Consider the following 26,678-nt stretch of genomic DNA (forward strand, 5'->3'; position numbering starts at 1 on the left):
ATCATAAACAACAACAACAAGCATTTGTTAAGCACTTATTGTTTACCAGCCACTGCATTAAACAGTGACAATACAAAGGAAAGCTGAAACACATTCCCTGCCCTCAAGGAGTTTAACCTAGTAATGAGAGAAATAACATGTAAATAACTGTGAATGGATGACATACATAGCCTAATTTCAGAGGGAGGGCACTTAGGGATGGTAAAGGGGTGTATCAGGGAATACTGGGAAAAGTTTTGTGGAGAAGATGGAATTTGAGCTGAGTCTTGAAGGAAGCCAGGAAGGTAAGAGGCAGAAGATCAGAAGAACACAAGGCATGAGGGATTATCCAGCAAAAAGTCACCCAGTTTGTAGATAAAGAATATTAAAGAGACAACATGAAGACAACATTGCTTGTTGGAAGAATGCTTGTAGGGTAGTAAAGTGTTAGAAGACTGGAAAAATAGGAAAAGAAGTTGAGAGAAGGACTAAAGGTTAAACAGCATCTGCTCCATCAGATTTCCCTCCCATCATCATATTGTCTACTAATCTTGAATCTGTCTACTAACATCTATCTGTTATCTATCTACCAATTTATCTACAAACCTTAAAAATAGTTTTAACACATCAACTAACTACTATTCTATTTTTCTATCCTCTCCTCTTTGGTTAAAGTTGAGAAAGTTGTCTACACTGCCTCCACTGCTTCTCTCTCTTTTAACCATTCTGTAGTCTGGCATCCAACTCAACTGTAACTGTTTTCTCTCAAGTCACTAATAATCAATTAATTGTATAATCTAATGGCCTTTTCTTTATCTTCATCTTTCTGACATATATAGCTAGCATGGTTGTAATACAAAGCATACTATCTTTGTGATGTTCCTATCCCTGATGTCCTTTCCTTTTCATTTATACTTTTGTACAAGTAGGTAAGACTCTGTATACTGCTTCAAACCTGTCCCTTGCTTCTGATGAGACAAAACAGTGCTGTTTAGATGTCAGAAATATTCTCATCAACAGCAAGTGGTCTTTTGACTGCTCTTCTGACTTATTTCTTTTTGTTATTTTTTAAGTAAATACCCACATTGCCTCAAATGCCCCATTATTTTAAGAACCACTTATTGTTTTTCAATTAAACAAACAACTATTAAATACCTACTATGTGTAAAATATTGAGCTAGTATCTGAGGATACAAAAGTATAAATGAAAAGGAGAGGACATCAGGGATAGATATTATTAAGGAACAAATAAGAGGCCTTGTACAATAAATGAATGTGGAGAATGGGGGTAAAGAACAATTTAAAAAAAAAGATTGAATTTTGAGCCTAATTATCAAGTGCAGTGATGATGCTATTAGCAGGGCAGTGTTAAATAAATTTCCAGACAACTAGCATGGTTGTTGTACAAAAAGTAGTATCAACTGTCCTATCTCCATGTTTCTGAATTATGATATTTCTACCTCCAATCCCAACCTTTTATAATTCCACCTATCTTTTCTATCTATTCTTTACCTTCATCATTGTTTCCACTCCTTGCTCTTCTTCCAAGGAGGACTCTTTGGTCTACTTTCTAAGTCCTAGTTGTTTCATCTATAAAACCAAGTATTTGGATGAGATTATTTTTAAGGTCCTTTTCTTCTCTGAATCTATGATACTATGATCTTCTTTTTAGAAATCTAGGGAATTTTGCAGAAGGGATTTTTATTGAAATATAGGTTGGATTTAATGGCCCTTCAGACACAGAGAAGATATTTGTCAAATTTGTATATGATTTAAAGTTGAGAAATTATCTACTACCTTCTATATCATTCTCTCTCTCTCTTAAACATTGATAAGTTCAGTACCTCCTCAGTCTTCCTTTCTAACCCACCTTTATTATAACACTAGGGGACTTCAATATACATAACGTCTACTTTAATTCCTGTTCTCCATGCCAATCAACATCTATACAACTGTTTTTTTTTTTTAATTCATCCCACACAGGAATGACCATGAACACTGATCTCACCATCACCATCAATGGTACTATATCATCTTTCTAAATTCTGATATTTCTACCTTAAACCAAAACATTCTATAATTTCATCTTGCTTTTTGCCTTATTCTTAATAAAACTATTTTTCACCTTTACCATCACTTCCATTCTTTCACTTCTTTTTCTTCTTCCAAGAAGGACTCCTAGTTTGGTCTACTTTCCATTTTTTTCAGTGTTTATCTTATAAAGTTGAATGGTTTAACTATATCCTCTCATTTTGCTTAAATTACTTGACTAGTTGTATTGTCTTTAGTCATGTCTTGCCAAACACTAAGATTGGTTGGAGCCATCATTTACTTTCTCCATTCCTAGAAACATAGTGCTAAATACAAATTCATAAATATAGACTCCCTATGTGATTTTATATCACACTTTCCACAGTGACTGGTCCAAATTTGTTTTTAATCCTCAAATATCTGATATAGCTTTCTTCCTCTATTTTCATCCGAGTATTTCAAATTCATTTCTCTTTCTCTCCTACTCTAAAAAATTTTTTCCAGTCTTTGTGACTATTAGATTCTTTGGTGAAGAGGTGGTCCTTTTCCACATTACCAACTATTCTTGTATCCTCTGCAATCCTTTCCCTTTGACCAGGTCACTTTCTTTATTTCATATTTTTTCTCTGTGGCCTACACACATGCTTCCTCATTAAAATTTGTTCACTTATGATATATAGATATCTATCTATAAATATAGATATCTAAAAGTACTTTGTAACTCCAGTTATACACTATCAATTTTTTTAGTGGATTTCTCAGATGAGATATCTTTTAGAGATTTCAAACTCAGCATGTTGAAAATGAAATTCATATTCTCCCAAAATGTATCCTTTCTTCCAAGTGGCCTCTTTCTATTGAAGGTACCACCAGTCACCTAGGTTCCTAATCTTGGAATTATCCTTGATTTTTTCTTCTTCCTTACTCCATCCAGATGTCAAGTCTTATTGGTGCTAAAATATCCAAATTATATTTCACCAAGCAGTCATAATTATAGCCCTAAAATTGTAAATAAGATCATGCAAAAATATCATTCAGAAATCTTTAGGGGCTCCAGATTGCATAGGAGATAAAATACAAAATCCTCGGTGTGGCTACACAATCTGGATATTATCAGTTTTACAATGTTATTTCATATTAATCCCTTTTGTTGGGATACACGGGAGAGCTGTTGTAATACACGGGAGGCACCTGACTCTGGCTGCTGGGGATCCAACCCAGAATGGACCTCCTCTTGCGAGATGATGATACAAGGAGACTGAGAGGCAGTTGTTGTTCTCTGACTTCTTTGACTGAGAGGCCATTGAGTTGTCTGACCTCTCTCCTCTTCCCTCTGCCTCCAATTTATCTCATTCCCAGTCCACAATACTTGTGTCTGCAAAGGCTGCCTTGCAACTCCTTCAGATGTTATGATCCACAGCTGTGAAGGTTCTCAGAGAATTGATTTGTCCCTTAACACCCTTTTATGCTTATTCCTTTCCAGCCAAATTATCTTGTCACATACTATTAATACACAAATGCTCCACTCCTGCCCTTCAGAATATGTATAGGTGTCACATATGTTATAAATATTTTTCCTCCTCCTTTGTCAGGAACTCCTGACAAAGCTCCTATTTTCATTGTTCTCTGCCTCTTGATATTATTTTGCATTTACTTGCCTACAAGAATTATTATTCACAGTAGAATGTAAATTCCTAGACAGCAAGAACTATTTTATTTTTGTCTTTATTATTCATAGGTTCCTAAAAAAACTTGAATATGTAGAGATTTATTAAAAAAACAATAGACTTAAGTAAAAGAGATAAAAAAGAAAACTACATTGTGCTGAAAGGTGTTGTAGATGATGAGTTGATATCAGTACTTAAAATATATGTTCCAAGTGGAATAGCATTTGTATACTTTTAAAGAATGTTAAATGAATTAAGTGGAGAAATAGATAATAAAACTATATTAGTGAAGTTCTATGTATTTTCAGAGATAGATAAATCTAAGAAAAAAGTAAGAATGTTAATTATCTGAATAAATATTTAAAAAGTTAGCTATGATATACATATATGATACATAATTATTGAATGGGCATAGAACAGAATATATCTCATCTATATATGGCACCTTTTACAAAAATTGATCATATATTAGGTCATAAAAATCTCACAAATTCAGTAAAGCAGAAATATTAAGTATTTCTTTTACAGACTTAACAATTCAATAAAGGACTTTAAAGAAGCAAATATTAATTAGAGACTAAATAACAATCTAAAGAATTGATGAATCAAAGAACAAATCAAAAATAGATAATATCATTAAAGATAATGGTAACAATGTCCAAATACCAAAAAACCAAAATTTTTGTAATGTGTCTAGCATAATACTTAGGGAAAATTTCTATCTTTTACATTTACACACTTTCATGAACAAAAAAGAGAAAGAACAGATCAACAAATTGGGCATGCAATAAAAATAATAATAAAATTCATATAAAAACAACATAACACAAAACCAAAGTACCTTGGAAGGCACTTAAAATTTTTACCTTAGAATGAATGAATAGTTTGCATAGCACTAAAATTTGAAAAATGAGACAAGCTAGAACATTTAGGAAAAAAAAAAGATAAGGTTTAACAGGGATGAATATAAACATTATATTTGTGCTAAAAATAGATTTTGCTAATGGGAGATGCATGAGTAGCTAACAGGATATTTGAAAAAGACCTAGAAGTTTTAATTGAATGCACATTCAATATGAGTGAAAAATTTAATACGGCAGGCAAAAAATCTTAATATATTCTTAGGCTGCATTAAAAGAGGCATAGAATCTAGACCAAAGGAAGTGATAACCTCATTCTATTCTTCCCTTGTTACAGACTACATCTAGCGTACTGTGCTTAATTGTTAACATATTTTAGGAAACATTCAAAAGCTTATAGAGTGTCTAGGAAAAGGTGAGCAATATGTTTAAAGGTCTTTGCTGTTGTTTACTTAATTTTTTAGTTGTGTTCAACTTTTCAAGAACCCATTTGGGCTTTTCTTGGCAGAGATACTTGGGTGGTTTGCCATTTCTTTTTTCAGCTGATTTTACTCATAAGGAAACTGAGGCAGAGTTGAATGACTTGCCCTGGGTCACAGAGCTATCAAGTGTCTGAGACCAGATTTGAAGATGGTTTCTTTAACTTAAAAATGAATCTCCCTGGCTTTCAGGTCTGGCACTATATCCACTGCACCACCTACGTGCTCTAAGGTTCTCTATTTCACACTATATCACCATTAGATGAAGGAACTGGATTTATTTAACCTGGAGAAAACTTAGGAGACATAATATACTGCAACTCTTCTGTACTTTTTTCAATTATTACATGGAGGAGGGATACTACTTGTTCTACTTGGCTCCAGAGGATAGAACTAGTAGAAGGAGATGGTGGAAATTATGAAGAGAGAGATTTTGTCTCATTGTAAAGATGTACTTTCCAACAGTAAAAAGTATTCAAAGCAGAACCTTGGGAGGAGGTAGCTTACCACTCACTAGAGGTCTTCAAGTGAATGTTGGATTCTCAACTGGCTGGCAATTTCATTAAAAGGAATTCTAGTTCAGGTTGAACTAATGGGCCTCAAGGGCTCTCCAATCTGAGATTCCATGATTATAAGAAATAGGGAAGTTGGGAGTTGGAATAGTTGGGAACAGAATTAAATTTGGACCTGTCAAGTTTAAAGTGCCACAGGGGACATTCAGTGGACACGTTCAGCTTGCAGTGGAAGATCATAAGTTCAAAGTATATAGAACTGGAAAAGACTTTAGAAATAATTTAATCTAGTCTCTTAATTTTATTGGTGAGAAATATGAAGCCCCTAAAGGATAAAATACAAGACTAAAAAACACATGAAAAGAGAGATCTGGAGATATGAGCTTAAGAATCATGTTCATAGAGGCAGAAATGAAAATTTTGAGAGTAGATGAAGTTTGCAAGCCAAAAATAAAAGTTCTGAATTTTTCAGTGTAGTATAATAGAGATGGAATACTAAACTTGGTTTCCAGGATATGTGAATCCTCTTTCCCTTCTTCCCCCCCCAGGCAAGTCATTTGATCTCTCTCAGGTCATAATAGAGAGAATAATAACAGAATCCATATAATGGGATTGTGCTTTGCAAACTTAGAAGCACTACTTAAATATAAGTTATCCTGATTATTGTTATCATAATTTTCCAGTCTAAGTTTGTTGGAGTTCATATAGAAATTGTTCTGGGACCATAATTTCTGTTACAAGTCTTTGATGTTCAATATTCTAGAGGCTATTGCGCAAGGGAGTTATGTTACTATACAAAATATGTAAGCATTTTGTCTGTAAACTCATTAAAGCTTTTTGGGAATAACTCTGGTAGGAGACAGGATGATGGGGAAGATATATACTTTGTGGTGTTCCCATATTGATTTGATTTTTATTGCTGTCTATATTTTGAAAGCTTTTCATTCTATGTAACTTGGAGACTGGGCATATAGTATAGCAGCATTTATTAAAATACTGTTCTTAAATTTTTATAGAGTAATGCTAGGTCTAAAAGCTGTTTATTATTGTTATTATTATCTTGATCATGATATTATTTGCAACCTGGAAAAAAAGCCTAAGAGATAGAATTAAAGTAGTTCTGCTACTTTCTAGGCAACGAAATTAAGACCCTGCTCAGTGTTAGATGCTTTAGCAGTATTTTTATTTTAGAACCAGGATAATTTGATTGTTGCTACAATGCATGCAAGGACTAAGAATGGATTAAAATTCCTTTTTAGAAAATGCTGGGAGACCTCTGGGTATTCTGAAAAACTCTACTCAAACAAACTTCACAGTCAGTCAAAATAATAGTAATAATGGCTGATATAAAAGGTTATTATTCAGGAAATTTCTGGCTGCCTATGAGGCATTTTGGAGTATATAATCTCTCACAACTTCATAGATAACTAGTCTAACCATGTCAATGTCCATTAACAAAAAACATACACTGAGCAAAGAGGCACTATGATTACTTGGTCATAATCCTGATAAAACAAGCCACCTAAATATTATTTTGTATTTACTCTGATAGAGACTTCAAATACCAGTCAAGGATTTGGATACAAACCAAAAAGAAAAAAGTTATAGTCTGAAAGATTTAAAGACATTTTCTGCTAGGAACAGTCCATCAGTCTGGTTTTCTCTTTCCACTATAATCACTGACTTGGTGATATAATTGTAACAGCAGAGCTGTTGAATGAAGTACTGCTCAATTAAGGGCTCAAGGCAGGCTTCTCCAACTGGATAATTTCATTTCTTTCACAAAGGCAAGCTACAGAATTCTCCAAGAAACATGAGAGGTAGAAATCACATGGATTCTCAAAATCTTTTTGCTTCCATTTGACAGATGTAATGGCTTAATATTATGGTTTCAAAAGCAGTCATCACCTTCGTGTTCTTCAAGCTGTGGGAATGTTTTTGAGATTTTTATGCTATTTCCACCTTCGGTGCAAAATTGTGTCTTTGTGTGGGGGGAAGAGAGGGTGTAGGAGTGAATGAAGAATTTCACCTAAGGTTTATGTGGGAGTCAAAAGAAATTGCTATGACTGATTATTGTTTCTTTCCCTACATAAAAATATCCCTCCACTGGAAAAAATTCAGCAGGCCAAGCATTAAGGAAAATAATGAAGAGCCACCTCCAGGGACTTTCACACCCCACCGCTCCCCAAGATAAGCATGTTGAGACACCCCCTCAAATAAAAATTCCTCCTCTGTTTTTTTTTTTTTTTTGTGAATTCTGGCCTTCCTGTTGAGCTGGCTGTTTCAGGCCTCTCCCTTCTTCCAGATACCCCCCACCTTTTCAATGAACTGGTCAAACTACAACTCCAGTCAACCACAGGCATTTTCTGGAGCATCCACAAAGTTTGTTTAAATGGATTTGCAAAACATCTGCAAAAATGACTGCATATGGGAAGAAGCTATAGAAAGCAGCTGGAACTGCTTGGAATCTTGGGAAAACCACCTCCTGGAAGAGCAAACACTCCTACTGGAATTAACTGTGATAACTGCAAGGTTAATAATTAGCTTCATTACTCAACTTGGTTGACAGACATGGACATCAAGAATACTCTACCTTTCAAGGTAATAAAAAGAACATTCAAAATCTGGAAGATATAATTATGTCTCCTATTCACTAAATGAAGTAGTCTTTGTAATTATAGCTGAAAGAGTTGGATTCAAATTTCTTATATGATATTTACTAGCTATGTGACTTGAGGATAATCACTTCTACTCATTCGCTGTTTTCACATCTGAAAAATGGGGATATCAGTTTTTGTATTCCCTAGGGTTATTGTAAATACCAACTCAAATATTGTATAGAGAATGGTTGTAAATTTTAAAGGAGTACACACATCTAGAAAAAAGCTTGAGTAGCTTGCCTTTGCTCATAAAATGAAACCCATGCTCCACAACCTAGCATTTTCATGGGAACTGGGGTGAAGGAGGAATGAAAACTTCTTCACCTTCTAAAAATAAGATATCTAACTAAATTAACATAGTGATTTCCACATAGATGTCAAATAAATTTTGTTTAATTGCGTTGAATTGCTCTTGGATACAATGGAAAGAACATTGAATATGGAATCACAAGATATGAGTTAGATTTCTAGTTTTGACATTTATTAGCTTGATGACTTTGGCCACCAACCTCATTCAACCTCAGTCTCCTCATCTGAAAAGTTGATCATTTGTATTAGATGACATTCTTCTATAAATACATCTACTATTCTATAAATAGTTGTTTGGTACCTTTTGATTCAATGAAATAAATATCACTGAATTAAACTTGCAGGGGTCTCCTGATCACTTTGTAGAAAAATAAGCTTAATTTTCTTGTTCTTGATAGACATTTTTTCCAGAAAAAGGAGTTAAATATGCCTTTATAGAAGTTTTTGATCTAAACTCCAAACGATCCCAATGATCTTTGAATTATAATCCCTTTCCTGAGGATTCTACTTTCTTATGTAAGTATGTTCTTGTTGATCCCTTTGATGTTTAGGTAATAAATTTTCATTTGTTGAACAGTCAGTCTGGTTAAACTTGGTAGACATCTTTGAGATTTCCCTCTCACCTTTCCTGCTTATCACCCTTTCAATGAACTGTTAAGTCCTGTTCATTTTTACCTCAAAATATGTCTCATTTTCCTTCCCTTCCCTTTCCCCTTTCTGTTTACACTATTGTCATCCTATGTGAAGACCACATCAATATTCACTTGGACTATTGCAATAGACTTTTAACTGGTTACCCTGCTTCTATTCTCTCTTTCAATTCATTCTTTATGAAACTGTCAAATAGTGTTCAAATGTATAAGTCTGATCACATCTGTTCTCAGAAACTTTAGTAACTTTTCTTAAGGTAGAAGATAAAACATACACCTTAGTTGACATTTAAGACCTTCCACATTCTGGTCATAGCTTTCTTGTCTAGTCTTATTTTCTTCTGCTTCCTATATTCTTACCAGACTGGTTATAACTTGATCTCATCTTGCCTGCTATTATTTTATGCATTATTCCCAGATTAGTCTTTATGCCCTAAATTATCCTCTTCACATGACCACTTGATTGAATACTTCCTTCAAGTTTCTATGGAGGTAACATCTTTTGAATGAACTTTATTGAATCTTTGACCTCTTCCACAATTTAAACATAAGTTCTCTCTTCTCAAATTTTTATAGCATAACACAAAGAACTTTCTTTTGTCCTTTTTACATTCTATCATATCTCTTTATGTTTTTCATATCCTCCATTAAGTAGTAAATTCCTGAAGGCAGGAATTAGGTGGTTTTTCACTGTTGCATACCTTAGCACTGATGCACAACTGGTGCCCGTTGAATCGAATTGGATAGATTTCTTATGTGGATTACAAATCTTCAAATTATGAATTCAATAAAAACATTTAAATTTTCAGTGCTTTAAGGTGATTATTATAACTATAAATTGCCCTCAATATTGGATCGTAAACTCTCTGAGAATGGAAGTCATTTAAACAAACATTTATTAAGATCTTGCTATGAGTCAATAACTTTGCAAATTACTAGGGACACAAATATAAGGGGAAAATAGTCTGTGCATTCAGAGAGCTTACATTTTAATGGAGGAGGACAGCACATAAAAGGGACCTCAAAATTGTGGAGGAGAGAGATACAAACATGGGGATATGGCAGTGATATGGGAAGAATGAAGAATGGATGATTTGGACCCATTCTTAAAATGGGGGTTTCAGGAGCAATTCATCAGTGGGAGAAGGGAGCCACAGGGGAGAAGGGAAAAAGCAATTGAAGCATGGCAGCAAAATTCAGAGAGTGAAACATAGCTGGCCAATGACCCTCCTTAAAATGTAGGAACAATGCCTCATATTTATTATATAACATAGTGCCTAGTATAGGTATAGATATTTTATTATTTTTTCTGCATGATTGACTGATTTTATCTTATCTTGAAATAATTATTATAACTATCATCTATGAGTATTTAGTCTTGATGTAGTGCTATCTAGTTGGTATAACAGGTAAAAGAGGTATACATATAAGAAATGGGGCATGTCTTTTTAATTTTTAAAATTTTTTTATTTTTTGTTGAAACAATTGCAGTTAAGTGACTTGCCCAGGGTCATACAGGTATAGAGGCAACTCAACTGGATTCTGTCAACATTCTCCTCTAAACAAACTCTCCAAAAAAAATTTAAAATAACACTTCACATCAAATTTTGGATTGACAGAATGTACAAAGGGTCAAAATGAGAGGTTTTAGGGAACTAAGAAAATTTAGGAAGTTGACAAGAAAGCTGTTACACCATAGGAGAAAGTTGTCTGAAGCTTACAGAGTGGCCACAATAACAGCAGCTCTTAGCCAAAAGACATTAAAGAGGTAGAACAACTGTTAGGAAAGGATTACAGGGGAAACTTTGCTGGCATGTGGTACAACTGACACTAACTGGCAACTCTATGAGTCACATAGAAGAAGTGCTTAGAATTGGCGACAAAAGAGCAAGGGAACCATTCCAAATCAAAGAGGAACATTAGGGCTTATTCATGCAGGCATCCAGGGGCCCTTCCTGGGTAAAATCTAGAGAGCATACCAGAAGAATAGTGACTACATATCTTACAAGAAACAATAAAGTGCAAACAGCTACAAACAAAGCCTCAGAGAAAAATGCTGATTGAACCCAAGCCCCAAAAGCATTACTGGAAAAGTTAAAGAAAGTGATGAGTGGTAGAGGTAAAATTGGGAAAAGAAATGATGGTGATGCAAGAAAACTATAAAAAAGAGAATTAACAGCTTGGTAAAAGAAACACCAAAAATACTGAAGAAAATGACATTTTAAAAATAGAATTAGCCTAATGGCAAAAACCCAAAAGTTTATGGAACAAAAAAAACTACTTAAAAAGCAAAACTTAGAATATTATAAAACAGCAGTCATCAAAACCATTTGGTACTGGCTAAGAAATAAAGTGGTAGATTTGTGGAATAGATTAGATACACATGACACAATAATCAAGAGCTATAGTAATTTAGTATTTGATAAATCCCCAAATTCCAGCTTTTGGAATAAGAACTCACTATTTGACAAAAATTTCTTGGAAAAGCTGGAAAACAATATGTCAGAAATTTGGTATAGACCTACATATCTCACACTCCATACCAAAATAAGGTCAAAATGGATACATAATTTGGGCATAAAGGATGATACCATAAACAAATTAGGAGAACAAGAGATAATTTCCCTATCAAATATTTGAAGGAATTTATGATCAAAGAAGAACTAGAGAACATTATGAAAGGCAAAATAGACAAATTTTATTACATTAAATTAAAAAAATTGTTTTGCACATACAAAACCAACAGACGCAAGATTAAAAGAGCAGTACAAAGCTGAGAAAAAATCTTTATAGCCAGTGTTTCTGATAAAGGTCTCATTTCTAAAATATATACAAAATTGACTCAAATTTATAAGAATATATATAAGTCATTACCCAGTTGATAAATGGTCAAAGAATATGAACAGACAATTTTCAGATGACAAAATTAAAGCCAACTCTAGTAATATGAAAAAAATGCTCTAAATCACTCTTGATTAGAGAAATGCAAATTGAAACAACTCTGTGGTACCACCTCACAAATTTCAGATTGGCTAAGGTGAGAGGAAAAGATAATGATAAATGTTGGAGGGGATGTGGGAAAACTGGGACATTGATGCATTATTGGTTGAAATGATCCAACCATTCTGGAGAGTGATCTGGAACTATGCCAAAGGGCTATCAATCTGTTCATTCCCTTTGACCCAGCAGGGCCACTCCTGGGTCCATATCCCAAGAGAATCATAAAGGAGGGAAAAGGACCCACATGTGCAAACATGTTTGTAGGAGCTCTTTTTGTGGAAACAAAGAATTGAAAAATGAGTAGATGTCCATCAATTAGGGAGTAACTGAATAAACTGTAATATATGAAGGAAATATAATATTATTATTCTATAAAAATGATGAACAAGCTGATTTTAGAAAGTCTGGGAAAGATTTACATGAATTGATATTGAGCAAAAAGAAACAGAACCAGGGAAACATTGACATAATAACAGCAATCATGTGTGATGTTCAATTATGAAAAACTTGCTTCTTTTCAGTGGTTCAGTGATTCAAAGCAATCCCAATAGACTTTGGATAGAAAATGCCATCTTCCTCCAGAAAAAACACTATGAAGATTGAATATAAATCAACACATGCTATGTTTACTTCTTTTTTCTGTTTGTTCCCTTTCCCATGGTTTTTCCCTTTTGTTCTGGTTTTTTTTCCCCTCTCCCAACATGATTCATAAAGCAATGTGTATTAAAAATAAATGAATTAATTTAAAAAGGCAAAATAAGCCAAATTAAAAAAAAACTTCACTAAAGAAAAATTATAGCCTAATTCCATAGCTCCCAGGTCAAAGAGAAAATACTTGAAACAACTAGAAAGAAATCATTCAAGTGTCTTGTCTAGAATCACATGGTATCTGAGGGCAAATCTGAACTTAGGGACATAACTTCCTGACGCCAGGACTGGTAATCTATTCATTGCACTACCAAGTTGCCAGCAATACCACTACTAAAGAGAAAAGAAAAAGGAAAAGAACTATACATACAGAAATAAATTTAGCTGTTGTTTTTGTGGTGGCAAAGAATTGAAAAATGAGGGGATGCTCATAAGTTGGGGAATGGCTAAGCAAATTGTGGTATATGATTGTCATGGAGTATTACTGTGCTTCTGGCAAATGATAAGGTGCTGGTTTCATAAAAATATGAACCAAGGCAATATGAGGTGAGTAGAGGAAGATCATTGTGCACAGTAACAGCAGTATTGTAATGATATCCAATTATGAAAGACTTGGCTATTTTATGATTAAAATACAATGATTCCAAACAATTCAAAAATGAAAAAAAATGCTATCTACCTTCAAAGAGAAAACTAATGAACTCTGAATGAAAACTAAAGTACAATTTTCCCACTTTCTTTTTTGCTTTTTTTGGAAAAATGAGTAATATGGAAATAGGTTTTCTATGATTTGACATATATAATGGGTATCATATTGCTTGCCTTCTCAGAGGGTGGGGAAGAGGAGAGAAGATAGGGAGAGAATTTGGAACTTAAAATTTAAAAAGAAAAGAATGTTAAAAATAAATTGAAACATTTTTTACAAAAGAAAAAAGGTTATTTGCTAATAGTCTCTATTACAAAAGTATCACAAAATGTACAAAGAAAAAATTTGATGATTTGAATCTTGCAGGTTGCTTAAATCTAATATAATCTGGAATTTATTGTGGTTAATTTTTCTCCTAAAATTTTGGGATAGTTCTAGCTCAATGACTATACCCTTTATCCAGAAAATAATTGGGTTTCCCTAAAATTCCTGTCCTGTAGCTTTTAATATACTGCTTTAGAAGACATTTATTCTGTCCTATAATAAAAATCCATATCTTTTCCATAGTCATATCTTCTCTCTAGTTATATTCTTTAGTTCCACTCAGAATTAGGTTTTTACAAAATCACAGTACACTTGGAATGAAACTTTGAAGATCTTTAGTTCAAGCCAAATCCATCTGAGAATTTCTTCTATGACAATTTCTGCTTAAAAATCTCCAATAAGAGGAGACCTACTTGTGATAGAGATGCTCAATTAGCTCAATAAAACTATGAGATAACTCATAAAGCAGGGTAGTAAATCTTTTTTTTTCTTTCTGCCAAGTACCATTTGAATATTTATAACATTTGTGAGCCATACAATATTATCAATTTAAAAACTCAAGGATGAGAGGTTGTTGTACCTAACTTTCAGCTTATCATTGCCTGTGGTTGCCGTGGCAGGGTCAGACCTAATAATTTCACAGCCCTTTTACAACCCATAGGCCGAGTGTTTTCCACCCTATCATAGTTACCTAAAACATACAGTTCATAATGGAGAGCTCTGACAAAAGGTAATCCACTGGGGAAGGAAATGGGCAACCACTTCAGTTTCTGCCAGGAAAACTTTATGAGAAGTATTAAAATGATAAAAGAGATGACACTGGAAGATGAGCCCCATTGATTGGAAAATATGCTACTGGAGAAAAGCAGAAGATAACTGTACATTTTTCTCTAGTTTAATTAAACAGCTGGGCTAAAGCAGAAAGGAAATTTAGGTGTGAATGTATCTGGTGACAGAAGGAAATCCAGTTGCAAAGATCAGTATCGCATAGAAATCTGGAATGTAAAGCCTATGAACCAAGATAAGCTGGATATGATAAAACAAGAGATGGAAAGATTAGACATCACCATTCTGGGTGTCAGTGATTTTAAATGGATGGGATTGGGTAACTTTAATTCAAAAATTTAATTCACTTATATCACTGTGTGCATTAAGCCCTTAGAAAAAATAGAGTAGTCCTCATAGTCAATAAAAGACTAAGGAAAATAGTTATGAGGTATAACTTCAAAAGTGACTGAAGGATATGTTTGAATCCAAGGCAAAATCAAACCCAATACAAATCTATGCTGAAATTACTGATACCAAAGAGGCAGAAGTTAATTGATTAGTTCTATGAAAATCTAAGACATCTTGAAATAACATAAAAAAAGATGTCACATATATCATAGGGGATTGGTATGTTAAGTAGAAAATCAAATGATAATTGGAACAATAGGCAAATTTGGCCTTGGAGCACAAAATAAAGCAAGGCAGAGACAAATAGTTTTTTCACGATAACTTTGGTGGTCAAAACAAACTTTTTTCAACAACCCAAAAGGTGATTGATTATACACATGGGCATCATGAAATGGTCATTGTAGAAATCAGACTGATTATATGATTTGCCAAAGGTTGAAAATCTCTATGTAGTAAATTAAAACAGCTCAGATCATGAGCTTTTTATTGCAATAACTGGACTTAAATTAATGATGAGCTTCTTATTGCAAAATTCAGACTTAAAGTTGAAGAAAGTAAGCAAAACCATCAGATCATATAGGCTTGATCTAAATAATATCCCTTATGAAAATGAAAAAAAACAGTGAGTAGATTTAAGGGATTAGATTTGGTAACTAGAGTGAATATCTGTGGGTAGAAGTTTATAATAATGTACAGGAAGCAGCAACAACAACAATAACAAAAAATTCCAAAGAAAAAGAAGAGCAAAAAACCAAAATGCCATCTAATGAGACTTTTCAAATAGCTGAGGAAAGAAGAAAAGTGAAAAGTAAAGGAGAAAGGAAAAGCTTTCCATTAAGCTTAAGGGAATGTAGAATTCCAGAGAACAGTAGGGAGAGAGAAAAAGGCTTTCTTAAATGAACAATGTTAAGAAATAGAAGAAAGAAACAGAATGCAAAAGACAAGAGACCTCTTCAAGAAAATTTGAGATATCAAGGGAAAGTCAAATAAAAGAAAAAATGGGAGGGATTTAACAGAAGCAGAAGAAAGTCAGAAAAAGTGGCAAGAATATACAAAAAAAAAAAAAAATCCAATACAAGAAAGATCTTACTACTACCAGTAACAGGATGGCATGGTTACTGGGCCTTAGGAAACATTACAAATAAGAAGCCTAGTGGAGGTGATGGAATTTCAGTTGAGTTATTTAAAACCCCAAAAGGTGAGGTTGTTAAAGTGCTGCATTCAACATGCCAGCAAATTTGGAAAACACAGCAGTGGCCACTGGATTGGAAAAATCAATGTATGTCCCAGTCCTACAGAAGAGCGATGCCAAAAATTGTTCAAATTACCGAACAATTGCCATCATTTCACACTCTGGTGAGTTTATATTTAAGATTTTCCAAATTAATCTTCAGCAATATGTGAAAAAAGAATTACCAGCAGAACAGAAATTTTCAACATTCATTAGATTAAGGAGAAAAGTAACTTCCAAAAAAACCCCATATACATTTGCTTCATTGACTACACTAAAACCTTTGTGTGATAACAACAAAATGTGGCAAGTCCTTAAAGAGATAGTAGTACCAGATGACATCTTACTTCTTTCCTGAGGAACCTGTATGTGGGCTAAGAAGCAACAGTTAGAACTGAACATGGAACAACTAATTGGTTTAAGATTGCAAAAGAAGTAGGACAAGGGTATATATTGTCACCTAATTTAACTTATATACAGACTACATTATGGGAAATGCCAGGCTGGATGAATCAAAAGTTGGAATCAAGGTTGTTGGGAGAAATAACAACAATCTTAGATATGCAGATGATATTCAATTCATAATAAATCTATCAGTTAAGTCTTTTTCCTGTATATTTAATCTAACTTATTGTTATTTTGATGATTCAAGAATCATTTACATGCATCCTGACTTGTAGTCAGGAGGATTTGAGTACAAATCCAGCCTCAAACACTTACTAGCTATGTGACCATGGACAAGCCACTTAATTCTGTCTGCCTTAGTTCCTCATCTGGAAAGTGAACTGAAGGAGGAAATGGTAATCCACTCTTGTATCTTTGCTAAGAAAACTCCAAATGGGGTCATGGAAAGTCACACAGAACTGAAATGATTAACAACAAAGACTCATTCTGTTATCTATGGTGATTAAAACCAATTAGTTGGCATTTGTAATAAAATTTTATGTATTTTTTTGGAAGGGGAGCAATCCAGAATTGTGATTTCATCAGTAGAAGGAATTATGGAAATTTCTTGCAATTCTATTTGTAATTTTAGAAAAGTGCTTTAGAAAAGAAATATGGAAATTTATTGCAACTCTATTTGTAATTTGTAATTTTAGAAAAGTGCCCATGATCACACAATTATATTAGTCAGAACTTGAATCCAGAACTTCTTAACTCTAAGGCCAGTCCTCACAACCACTATAATTTACTTCCTCTCTTTATATACTTTGAAACTGTTATAATTGTCATCCTGAGGCTTTCTTTTTTTTCCAGGCTAACCAAACCCAAGTCATTTATACCTGAATGAATGAACTTTCAATTACTTTAGTTATACCATTCCTTCAAAAAGTAATGACAGAAAGAAAAAAAAAAGCTTGAAGGCTACGGAAATACTCAAGTTGCTACTATCCAGTAACTTAAGAAACTTCCTGCTCTAATTTCCATTAGAATGTTGCAGGGCAGTTCCTTTTATTACCTTCTAGTGATCTGTAAATCTTTCACTCTTCAATTTCGTTACCCTACCTGGATATCAAGATATGGCTAAAATAAACTCTTAGGTTAATGTGGAAAATATTTCACTCACTGTCAACAGGTAAAAGTCATTAAACTTATATGTAATACTAATATTATGAGGAAAAACTTTTGGAACACATTTTCTATATACAAAGAAAAAAGCAGGGAGGAAAAAAACCAGAAAAACTCCAACACCCACTTGAGGTATTTTTTATAAAATTCCTTTAACTCTCTGAAAAGTCTAAGCTACTTGATGATACAAAGCTGAATTCAATTAATCTCCATTGTTCCACATGTATATTGTGTCTCAAGCCCAGGAATTTTAGTGGTCAGGTGAATTTCTTAAATCATGAGCTTTGGAAAAGAAAGTAGAATCTATGAGTATTAAGTAAGCAGTGAATATAGGTGTTGAAGGTATTATACAGTCCTCAACTTTAAATCTAAGTACCATATCCTAAAGTCTTAAAGACACCCATGCAGATAAATAGCTTCCTGTTTGCTGGTAATAAGAGTAACATAATAAAAATGGGCCTCCTTCCACTGCCTTCACCCAAAATCCTCAGAGATAAACAATCTTTTTTTTATTCTTTTGGCCACTAAGAAAAATTTGCATCTAGTTTAAGACATAGGCAAAAAGACGTAGAACACCTTGCACTCTATTTCTGTTATCCTCCTCACCCCCCAAAAATGTACTCATCTCAAAACTGATCACTACAGTCATTCCTATCATTTTTGATGCAAATTCCTAGGGAATAATAAGAGATACTTAATAAAGCATTCTATAAAATCAAACCAATTTATTAAGTAATTACTACTATGTGAGACTGAATTAATTACTGGTGATACAAAGAAAGGCGAAAGACAGTCTTTGCTCTCAGGAAGCTTAGGGAAACAATAGACAAACAATTATGTACAAGTAAGACATATACAGGATAAATTAGAGATAATTTCATTAAAAACAAACAAAATACCTATAGAATTTTTTTGTGACTTGTGAAATTTTGTAGAAAGATATACAAGAAACCTCATCTATAATATTTATTAAAACAGATACTTTTTGTAAATTTTTAAAAAGGCCTTATTTGATTAAAAATAAACATTTAGTATTTGAGTTTACTTAGTCTACTATATTTTTTTTTCAGTTGATATACTGGTTTACTTTCAGCAGCATATTGTATTTACTATTTATTACAGTGGACAAGAGAAATATATACTTATTGATGTATTAACAATGATTTCAATTGTATGGGTCTTATAATTTTAAAATTAATTTATAAAGAATACTTAAATAGTCCTTTATCACAGATGATAGCAATATACTTAGTTGGAAACTTTTCAGTTAGTTTTATATTAAACAGAAAAAAGAGGATATTCCAGCATATTTTAGGGTCAACTTGCCCTTTCCATCATTTATTACATTCTCTACTTCTCTCTCAAATCAATGTAGTTATTGGTAATTTCCTTGTATTCTCCTTTCATTACACTAATGACAAATTTAGTTCCATTAATATGTAGGCTACAATAAGCATCATTTTTCCCTACCACATTTCTTACCATTTGATGGATTCCCACCATGTCCTCTTCTATGTTCTCAATGTTCCTTTGAACATTTTCCCATTTCTTTATCTATTGATGGAAACCATTCCTCATAGAATCTTACAGTTAAAGCTAGATGAGATTATCTAGGCTACTCCTCTCCTCTATTTTACATATGTGTAGAAAGAAGTTCATTGGGGATCAATATAGTCAGGACTAGACACCAAATCTTTAGATTTCTGATATGAGGCTCCTTCTATTCCTATGCTAAAGCAATCCCCTTCTCCTTCCCTCTCCACTCTGCTTTTACACAATATAAAAAGGCAGTTCTTTTTTATAAAAAATATGTAGGATTAAGTCAAAAGACTTAATTGTTACCAGTTATTTCTAAGTTGAAATTAGAAGTAGAGATTTGGATTATGCTAAAGTTTTAATGGACTGGATTATAAATTGATTTGGAAGAAAGCATTTATTAAGCACCTACTATAGGTCAAGTAATGTGCTAAGCATTTTACAAATATTATCTCATATGATCTTCACAATAATCCTGGAAGATAGGTACATATTAATAATTTAATTTTATAGTTGAGGAAATAGAAGCAAACAGAAGTTAAGTGGCATGCCAAAAATCATACAGATAATAAGTGTCTAAGGCTGCAATTGAACACAGGTCTTCCTGAGTCTAGGTTTTGTGCTCTATCCATTAAATCACCCTGTCTTTCTTAGAATATTATAGGAAATTCTCAGATGTTCTAAATCACTATTTATTAGAGAAATGAAAATTAAAACAACTTTGAGATATTACTTCATACTTATCAGCTTGTCTAACATGACAGAAAATATAAATGACAAATGTTAGTAGTAATGTGGGAAAATAGGTACATTAATGAATTGTTGATGGAGTTGTGAACTGGTCTAGTCATTCTTGAGAACAAATTGGAGTTATGTCCAAAAGAGTATAAGACTATGTATACCTTTTGACCCAGCAAAGAGATCAAAGAAAACTGAAAAGGATCTGTGTGCATGAAAAATATTTATAGCAGCTCTTTTTTGTGGGGGTAAAGAATTATAAATTGAAGGGATATCCATCAATTGAGAAATTGCTGATCAAGTTATGGTAACTTGTAGTGAAGGAATAGTACAGTGCTATAAAAAATTATAAACAGGACAGTTTCAGGACCTGGAATACTTAAATCAATTGAAGAAAAGTGAAATGAGGAGAAGCAGGAGAACATTGAATACAGTAAGCAATATTTTTAGACAATATGTTAGGAAAAGTCTAAGTCATACTTCACTTTTTTTTGACTCTTTTTCTCCTTTTCATCACCAACAAACTATTTTGCTTCTAGTACCCTTTCCTACCTTTGTTCCCATATCAAGTTCTCATCAGATCAACTGTGTCATTATTTCTGGTTTTTCTTTAGTCATTTATTAGTCCAGTCTGACTTTTTGTGAGCCCTTTTGGAGTTTTTTTGGCAAAGATATTGGAATGATTTGCATTTCCCTCTCCAATTCATTTTATAGATGAAGAAAATGAGACAGAGTTAAGTGACTTGCTCAGGTTCATACAACAGAAGTTTTCCTCATTTCAGGCCATACTCTATCCACTCTGCTCCCTATCTGCTCTCACTCTACTTTCCTATTTACTATTTGAAGAAGTTTCTGGATTAAAATGCTACTTCCTTATGCATGTTGTCTGTCTCCATCTTCAGATTTTTTCTGGTGTAGGGAATTCTCAATGAAGCAACTCTTTTTGCCATATTGATCTGTATTTCTTGACTCTCTAGATTTGCACCAGCAGTGCTTATACTAGACTAATTTTGTTTATGTGGGTAATTATTATATTGGAGAAGTGAATTTATATAGACTGAATAGTGGTAAAGACAAAATTCTTCTTAAAGGGAATTTGGGTAACTTTTATCTTCCTTGAGTTGCATGTCTATGTATCGATGCACATGCATGTGTGTGTGTGTGTGTGTGTGCACGTGTATGTGTGCATGTGTGTAGGGGAAAGAGTGGCAAGGAGAACACATCTCTAAAATTATACTGAAAGAGCAAAACTGATTTGACACATAAATATTTGTTCTATACATCTTATGAACAAACACAGCATATTGGGATTGAAAATGCCTTATATTTGAAGTCAGAAAATGTGGGTTGAATTCTTTTTCAACTACTCATCAAGCTGTGTAATTCTGGGTAAGTCATTGACTTCACTTCTCTGAATGCCAGTTTTCTTTATCTGTAATACAATGATAATAATAACTGTGCTGTCCAGGGTACTTTTTTATCACAGAACATTGGACGTAGAGAAAGGAAGAAATGAGTTCATATTCTTCAACAGACAGTGTTATGTTGGGCAAATCATAACCTATTTATATGTCAGTTTCCTTTTTGTAAAAAAGAGGATGTTGGACTCTGGTCCCTAAAATCCTATCTAACTCCAGATCTATAATTGTTGGTTTTTACTGGGTCTCCCTAACTTATCCAATCTGGGGAGATCACTCTCTAACTTCCTCAGTGTTTAGAATATCCCTGTTCATTAGAAGAGGGACTTTGATCTATTCAATTTCTGACTTATGGCAATTTACGAGACTACTAAAGGGGTCCTGGATACAAAAAAAGATTAAGAAGGCCCAATCTACATTCACTAAGAAATTAGCAAAGTTCTTAAAGGGAAGGCTGCTGCATCAGAGAAGGCTTTATAGAAAGGGAAACATTTAGGGTGGTAAGTTTTAAAGGACATTTAAGAATTTAGCTGGAAAAGATGGGAAGGAAAGGCTCATTTCATGAATAAAGGCAGAGTGGTAAAAATACAAAGCATTTTCAAGATGGGGGAAAAGGAAAAAAAATCATTTAATCATTGGACTTAGAAATGGAAGAGGCCTCTGAGTTCATCTAATTCAGTGCCATGCGTTTTCAGATGACAAAAATCTCCAAAGGTACGATTCCAAAGTCACACCAGTAAGAAGGAACAAAGCCAATCTCCAACCTAAATGTCATAATAACTATTACATGCTGCCTTGAGCAGTCTCCTTTCAGTAGAGTGCATAGAGGAGAATAATTTCAAAATCCTCTAGAAACATAGGATAATAATGGATTTTTCTTGTCCCATTCATGCTGCTTTGGCTTATTTCCCTTGTGGCCAATAGTCTAAAATTAAGAATAGGCAGTGTAGTATTGGGTGTGGGGGGAAGCACTGACATTATATTTAGCAGTTCTGAGTTCAAATCTGAGCTCTCTTATTTTCCCTTTGTGTTATTTACTTAATCTCTTTAGGTTTCAGTTTCTTTACCTGCAAAATGGGAGTTAGATCAGATAATGTCTGGAATCTGTTCCAGTTTTAAATCTATGAACCTCTCTCAAATAATTGATTGATAGAAGAGTATGTTCCATGGCATGTTTAACACAGAACTAACCTCCTTGTCTTGGATTGGAAATCTTGGCATTCATTATTATGAGAGAAGTGTAAAAACAGCCTTCACCAGCCATAGTCCCATGACATACAACCTGACAAGTGAATCTCCTGAATTTAACGGAATGGAGCTCATACTCAATAAGTTGCACTGCTTTAGTGCGTTAGAATTATCCATTTAAATGTCAATTGAATAGAATTTTAGGAGAAAAAAAAGGATTCCTTCATTGTACTATAAAATAGCTTAGAGTTTAATAAGAGAGAGATGATGAAGGAGATTAAGACAGGAGAGAACTCCTTTAGGTAAAAAGCGGAGGATGTTATATTTATTAGAAAGTTCTCAGATATCAACGTTTTCAAAAATGGATCTAAACTTTTTTTGGGAAAAATCAATTGTTAATTGCTCAGTACCTAGGTGGTTGGCATTTGCTTTCCTTTGATGAGAAATTTGTTTTGAAGTCTCATTTTTTTTTTTAACCAGAGTCCAAACATCTAAAAGAGGCTGGTGTATGTGCATAAAATAAATATGAAGGAAAAGAACTCCCATTTGCTAAGCTCAGGTTCCAGTGCTGTAATTAAAAATATATCTGAGCCAAAGAGAATGGCTATATTACCAAAGAGTAACCTTAAACATCAATCTTAGGAGTTTTTAATAAAACATTTTTAATTTAATCACCATAAATCCTGAATTAATATGTCTATTTCTTCAGGCAAAGTCCATTTTTCCTTGACAAGTAGTTAAATATACAATATAAAGAAAGTAGTGGCCTGACAGTAACTTAAACCTAATCTAAACTATCAGTTTTTACCCCACTTCCCCCACACCCTAATTCTTTTTGTGATTACATGTGGAAAAAGATATAATAACAAGTGATTATATACTGACTGCATCCAATTCTTCTTGGGAAGAGTGCTAGATTTGGAATTAGATATGGGTTCAAGTTCTGGTTTTAGCCTTTACTTTCCCTGTGTGACCAAGGGAAAATTAATTTATTTCTCTGGGCCTCAGTGTTCCCATATGTAAAATGAGGGAATTGGATGGATGACTCCCAAAGCATCACCTAGCTTCACAGACTCATAATCCTATGACTCATTATCGATGCAACCAACACAGTGCCTCCAATTTTATCTCCATATATAAGTAGAAAGAATAAAGCTCTAGAAACCTTGTGCCTAAATCAGGAAACAAAAATCTATCCCAACCATCACAGAGTCAAGTATAGTATCACAGCACCTATAAGTATATAAAACAAATCATTGCCTTAAGTTTTGTTCCAAAGTCATTTTCTTGAGTTCATTCTGATTTGTACCTGGGTTGTTTACTTGTAGTCTGGATTTTGATCAATTTTTTCCTGCCCAAAATAACTTGTTTAATTGAATATTGTATTAGAAGAACTTTAGAAATCATTTAATTTAATTCCTTCACTTTATAACTGAAGGAACTGAGGTACAGATTTGTGAATTGAAGTCCCAGATATATAGTCTACAGAGCGAGAATCTGAATCCAGTTAGTCTGATGATCAGTCTAGGGATCTTTCCAAAGAATCATTCTGCTTCTTTATTAAATGGAATGTAAATATCACCTTCAAGAGATATATGCAATTGTTCATGTACCTTTTTTCAGGGCAAGTACTAGACATCTGGGTAGTGTAGTAGAAAAAGAGGTAAGAGGAGATTCTAGCCCCAACTCTGTCAAGTGACTGTGTTACTATTTTGACAACTCCTTTTCTCCATTCTGCATTTCAGGGTCCTAATTTGTAAAATGAGGGTGTTGTCCTTGATTATTTCTAAGATCTATTCCAGTTCTTATAGTCTATGATCACTTGATATTATGGGAATACCAATTTTCAATGAAAATAATGATGAAAATGATAATTTCAGAGAATATCTGTAAACTTTGTTCCTCCAAGAAGTCGATTGGTAAGTCAAATAACTACATGAAAGTTTAATGAAAGATAATTCTAAGAGTCACAATGAAAAAAATAAGAGCATATTAAAAAAACTTTTCTGTTTCATTTCAACACCAGATAAGTAAGACATACTTACTGTTTCCTTTACCCTTTTCAGTTCTTGTTCTACCGACAAAGTACAAGGCTTGAACGATAACTCTGGCAATCTTCAAATGGGGACTAAGATTATAGCTTACAAAGCAGGGTAGGGAAATCTGACACTCTGGAGTACCTCAGTGTGGGAACAAAGCAAGTTACATTTATTTTATTGGACAGTTTGAATTTATTATATGTTGCACATAATTTCCTGTCTCATTTCTTTAGTGTTCTTGGAATTTTTGTCAGGATGTCTTACGTTATCACACACTTCTTCCCTGCCTTTGTCCCAACACGTTTTAGTGACAGACTGATTTTACTTAAAGAAAGTCCCACAAAGAAAGGAGGGGGAAGCCCCCAAATATAGCTTGAGACAGGGAACGGCTTAAGTTCTGGAAAAAAATCTGAAAAAGCAATGAAGATGAAGATGAAAATGGAAAGTCTGTGAAAATTAATGTAGTGTAGAACCGGTGAACATACCACTTATTTCTCTTTACATGTATAGAAGAAAGAACCTGCTTATGAGGTACACCCAAATAATTCACAGGTGGTAAAACTATTAGAGTTCTGCAATTTCTTGCCTCAGAAGTGGAATAAATCTCCTATATTATAAACAGTGTGTGCTCACACACGTGCTTGTGCTTGCTCTCTTCCTCCCATCTCCTCCCACTCCAGGGCATTAATACTTTCTGGTTTCACTGTAGCTATTTTGATTATTTTAATAAGAACTTTAGAAAAAGTCCAATTAGATCAGGAGGCATGGGCTGCCCTAATCACTGTGCTTAAGGAAACGTAAAGTCATAAAAAGGTTTGCTATTTTTTAAGTGTAGTGGAACCTGCTTTGATTGAAGTCAGACAGCATGAAGCCCCAGTTATGGTAGAATGGATGGAAAGCCCTCAGCTATTGGCAATACATAATGACAGTTTCTGAGATAGCCGAAATCTGACCACAGGAAAGCTGCTTCTTGAAAAGTTGAGCTTAACTCTGAAGCTGCCCATGTACTGTAGTACCAGACCAATAAATGTGCAGCACTAATGAAACGGGAAAAGATCTGTTTTTTAAATAGTACTTTTCCCTATGTGTATACAAAGGCATTCAGTGACATGATATTCTACCCTACCCCCATTCTTCTCCTCCCTTCTTTCTTTCCTTCTTCTTTCCTTCCCTCTTCCTCTCTCTTCCTCCCTCCTTTCTCCCTCCATGCGTCCCTCTTCTCTGTCTGTTTGTCTCTCTATTCCTCTCCCTTCTTTCCTCCCCTCCTCTTCTCTCCTCCTTTTATTCACCCTTCCCCTCTCTCTTCCTCTCTCTCTCCATCCCTCCATCCCTTTCTGTCTCTGCCTCTGTCTTTTCTCTTTCTCATGCATGCCTGTGCACACACAAGTATGCTTCTTTCCTCCTTACCTCTAACCTGGCTACTTTCTATGGTTGCAGAGATTACAAGTTAGATAAATATTTGTAAGAGCATCCTTAAAGGAAAGTTTTCTATCTGTATGAGTGAAAGGAGTTTCCACACTGAGAATTTCTCTACAATGATAAGAACAGAAGTACAGACCAGTTTATAGATTGTTCTAATGTTTAAAGAAGCTACGGGCTCTCCAAGTTTTCAGTATACTGAGATGTCTCTACAAACAGCATCCAATTATTCAGGTCAATCTTTGTAAATGAAAGACAAACAAAATAACAATAATAACAAATATTTTGAGGACTGCGTAAATGTAAAACATCACTAATTAGAAGCTGAAAATGGATCTTTTCATCCTTGTTCAATAATAAATACATGTAATTGCTACACAGTTTGTGAGGAGTCAATTTTTAATATGACAGACTGATAAGAAAGTTTGTAAATAGCATCTGTCACAAGTGCAGACAAGCTAATGATAGATTACAAGCCCTGCTGCCTGTGGAACATTTGAAAATAATATTGTTGCCAGAGCCTGTCACACAACCTTTCCATCATAGAAGAACGTTTTTTCCCTGAAAATACAAGTTAATAGAAATTAAATAAAACTTGC

The 26,678-nt window shown here is 33.9% G+C and overlaps 1 protein-coding gene and 1 long non-coding RNA gene across 3 annotated transcripts in view; one reads left to right on the forward strand and one right to left on the reverse strand.

The window, feature by feature from the left end:
• ADAMTSL1 (ADAMTS like 1) overlaps nt 1-26,678 on the reverse strand; it is a 1,023,200-nt gene that overhangs the window by 342,235 nt on the left and 654,287 nt on the right. The gene's annotated exons all lie outside the window — the stretch shown is intronic.
• Nucleotides 7,791-26,678, forward strand: part of LOC116422608 — a 100,601-nt gene continuing 81,713 nt past the window's right edge. Inside the window, exon 1 of the long non-coding RNA XR_004233251.1 lies at nt 7,791-8,129. This is a non-coding gene — a long non-coding RNA (uncharacterized LOC116422608). The remainder of the gene's footprint in view (nt 8,130-26,678) is intronic.

The sequence above is a fragment of the Sarcophilus harrisii genome, chromosome 1 (assembly GCF_902635505.1).
Source record: "Sarcophilus harrisii chromosome 1, mSarHar1.11, whole genome shotgun sequence".
NCBI lineage: Eukaryota > Metazoa > Chordata > Mammalia > Dasyuromorphia > Dasyuridae > Sarcophilus > Sarcophilus harrisii.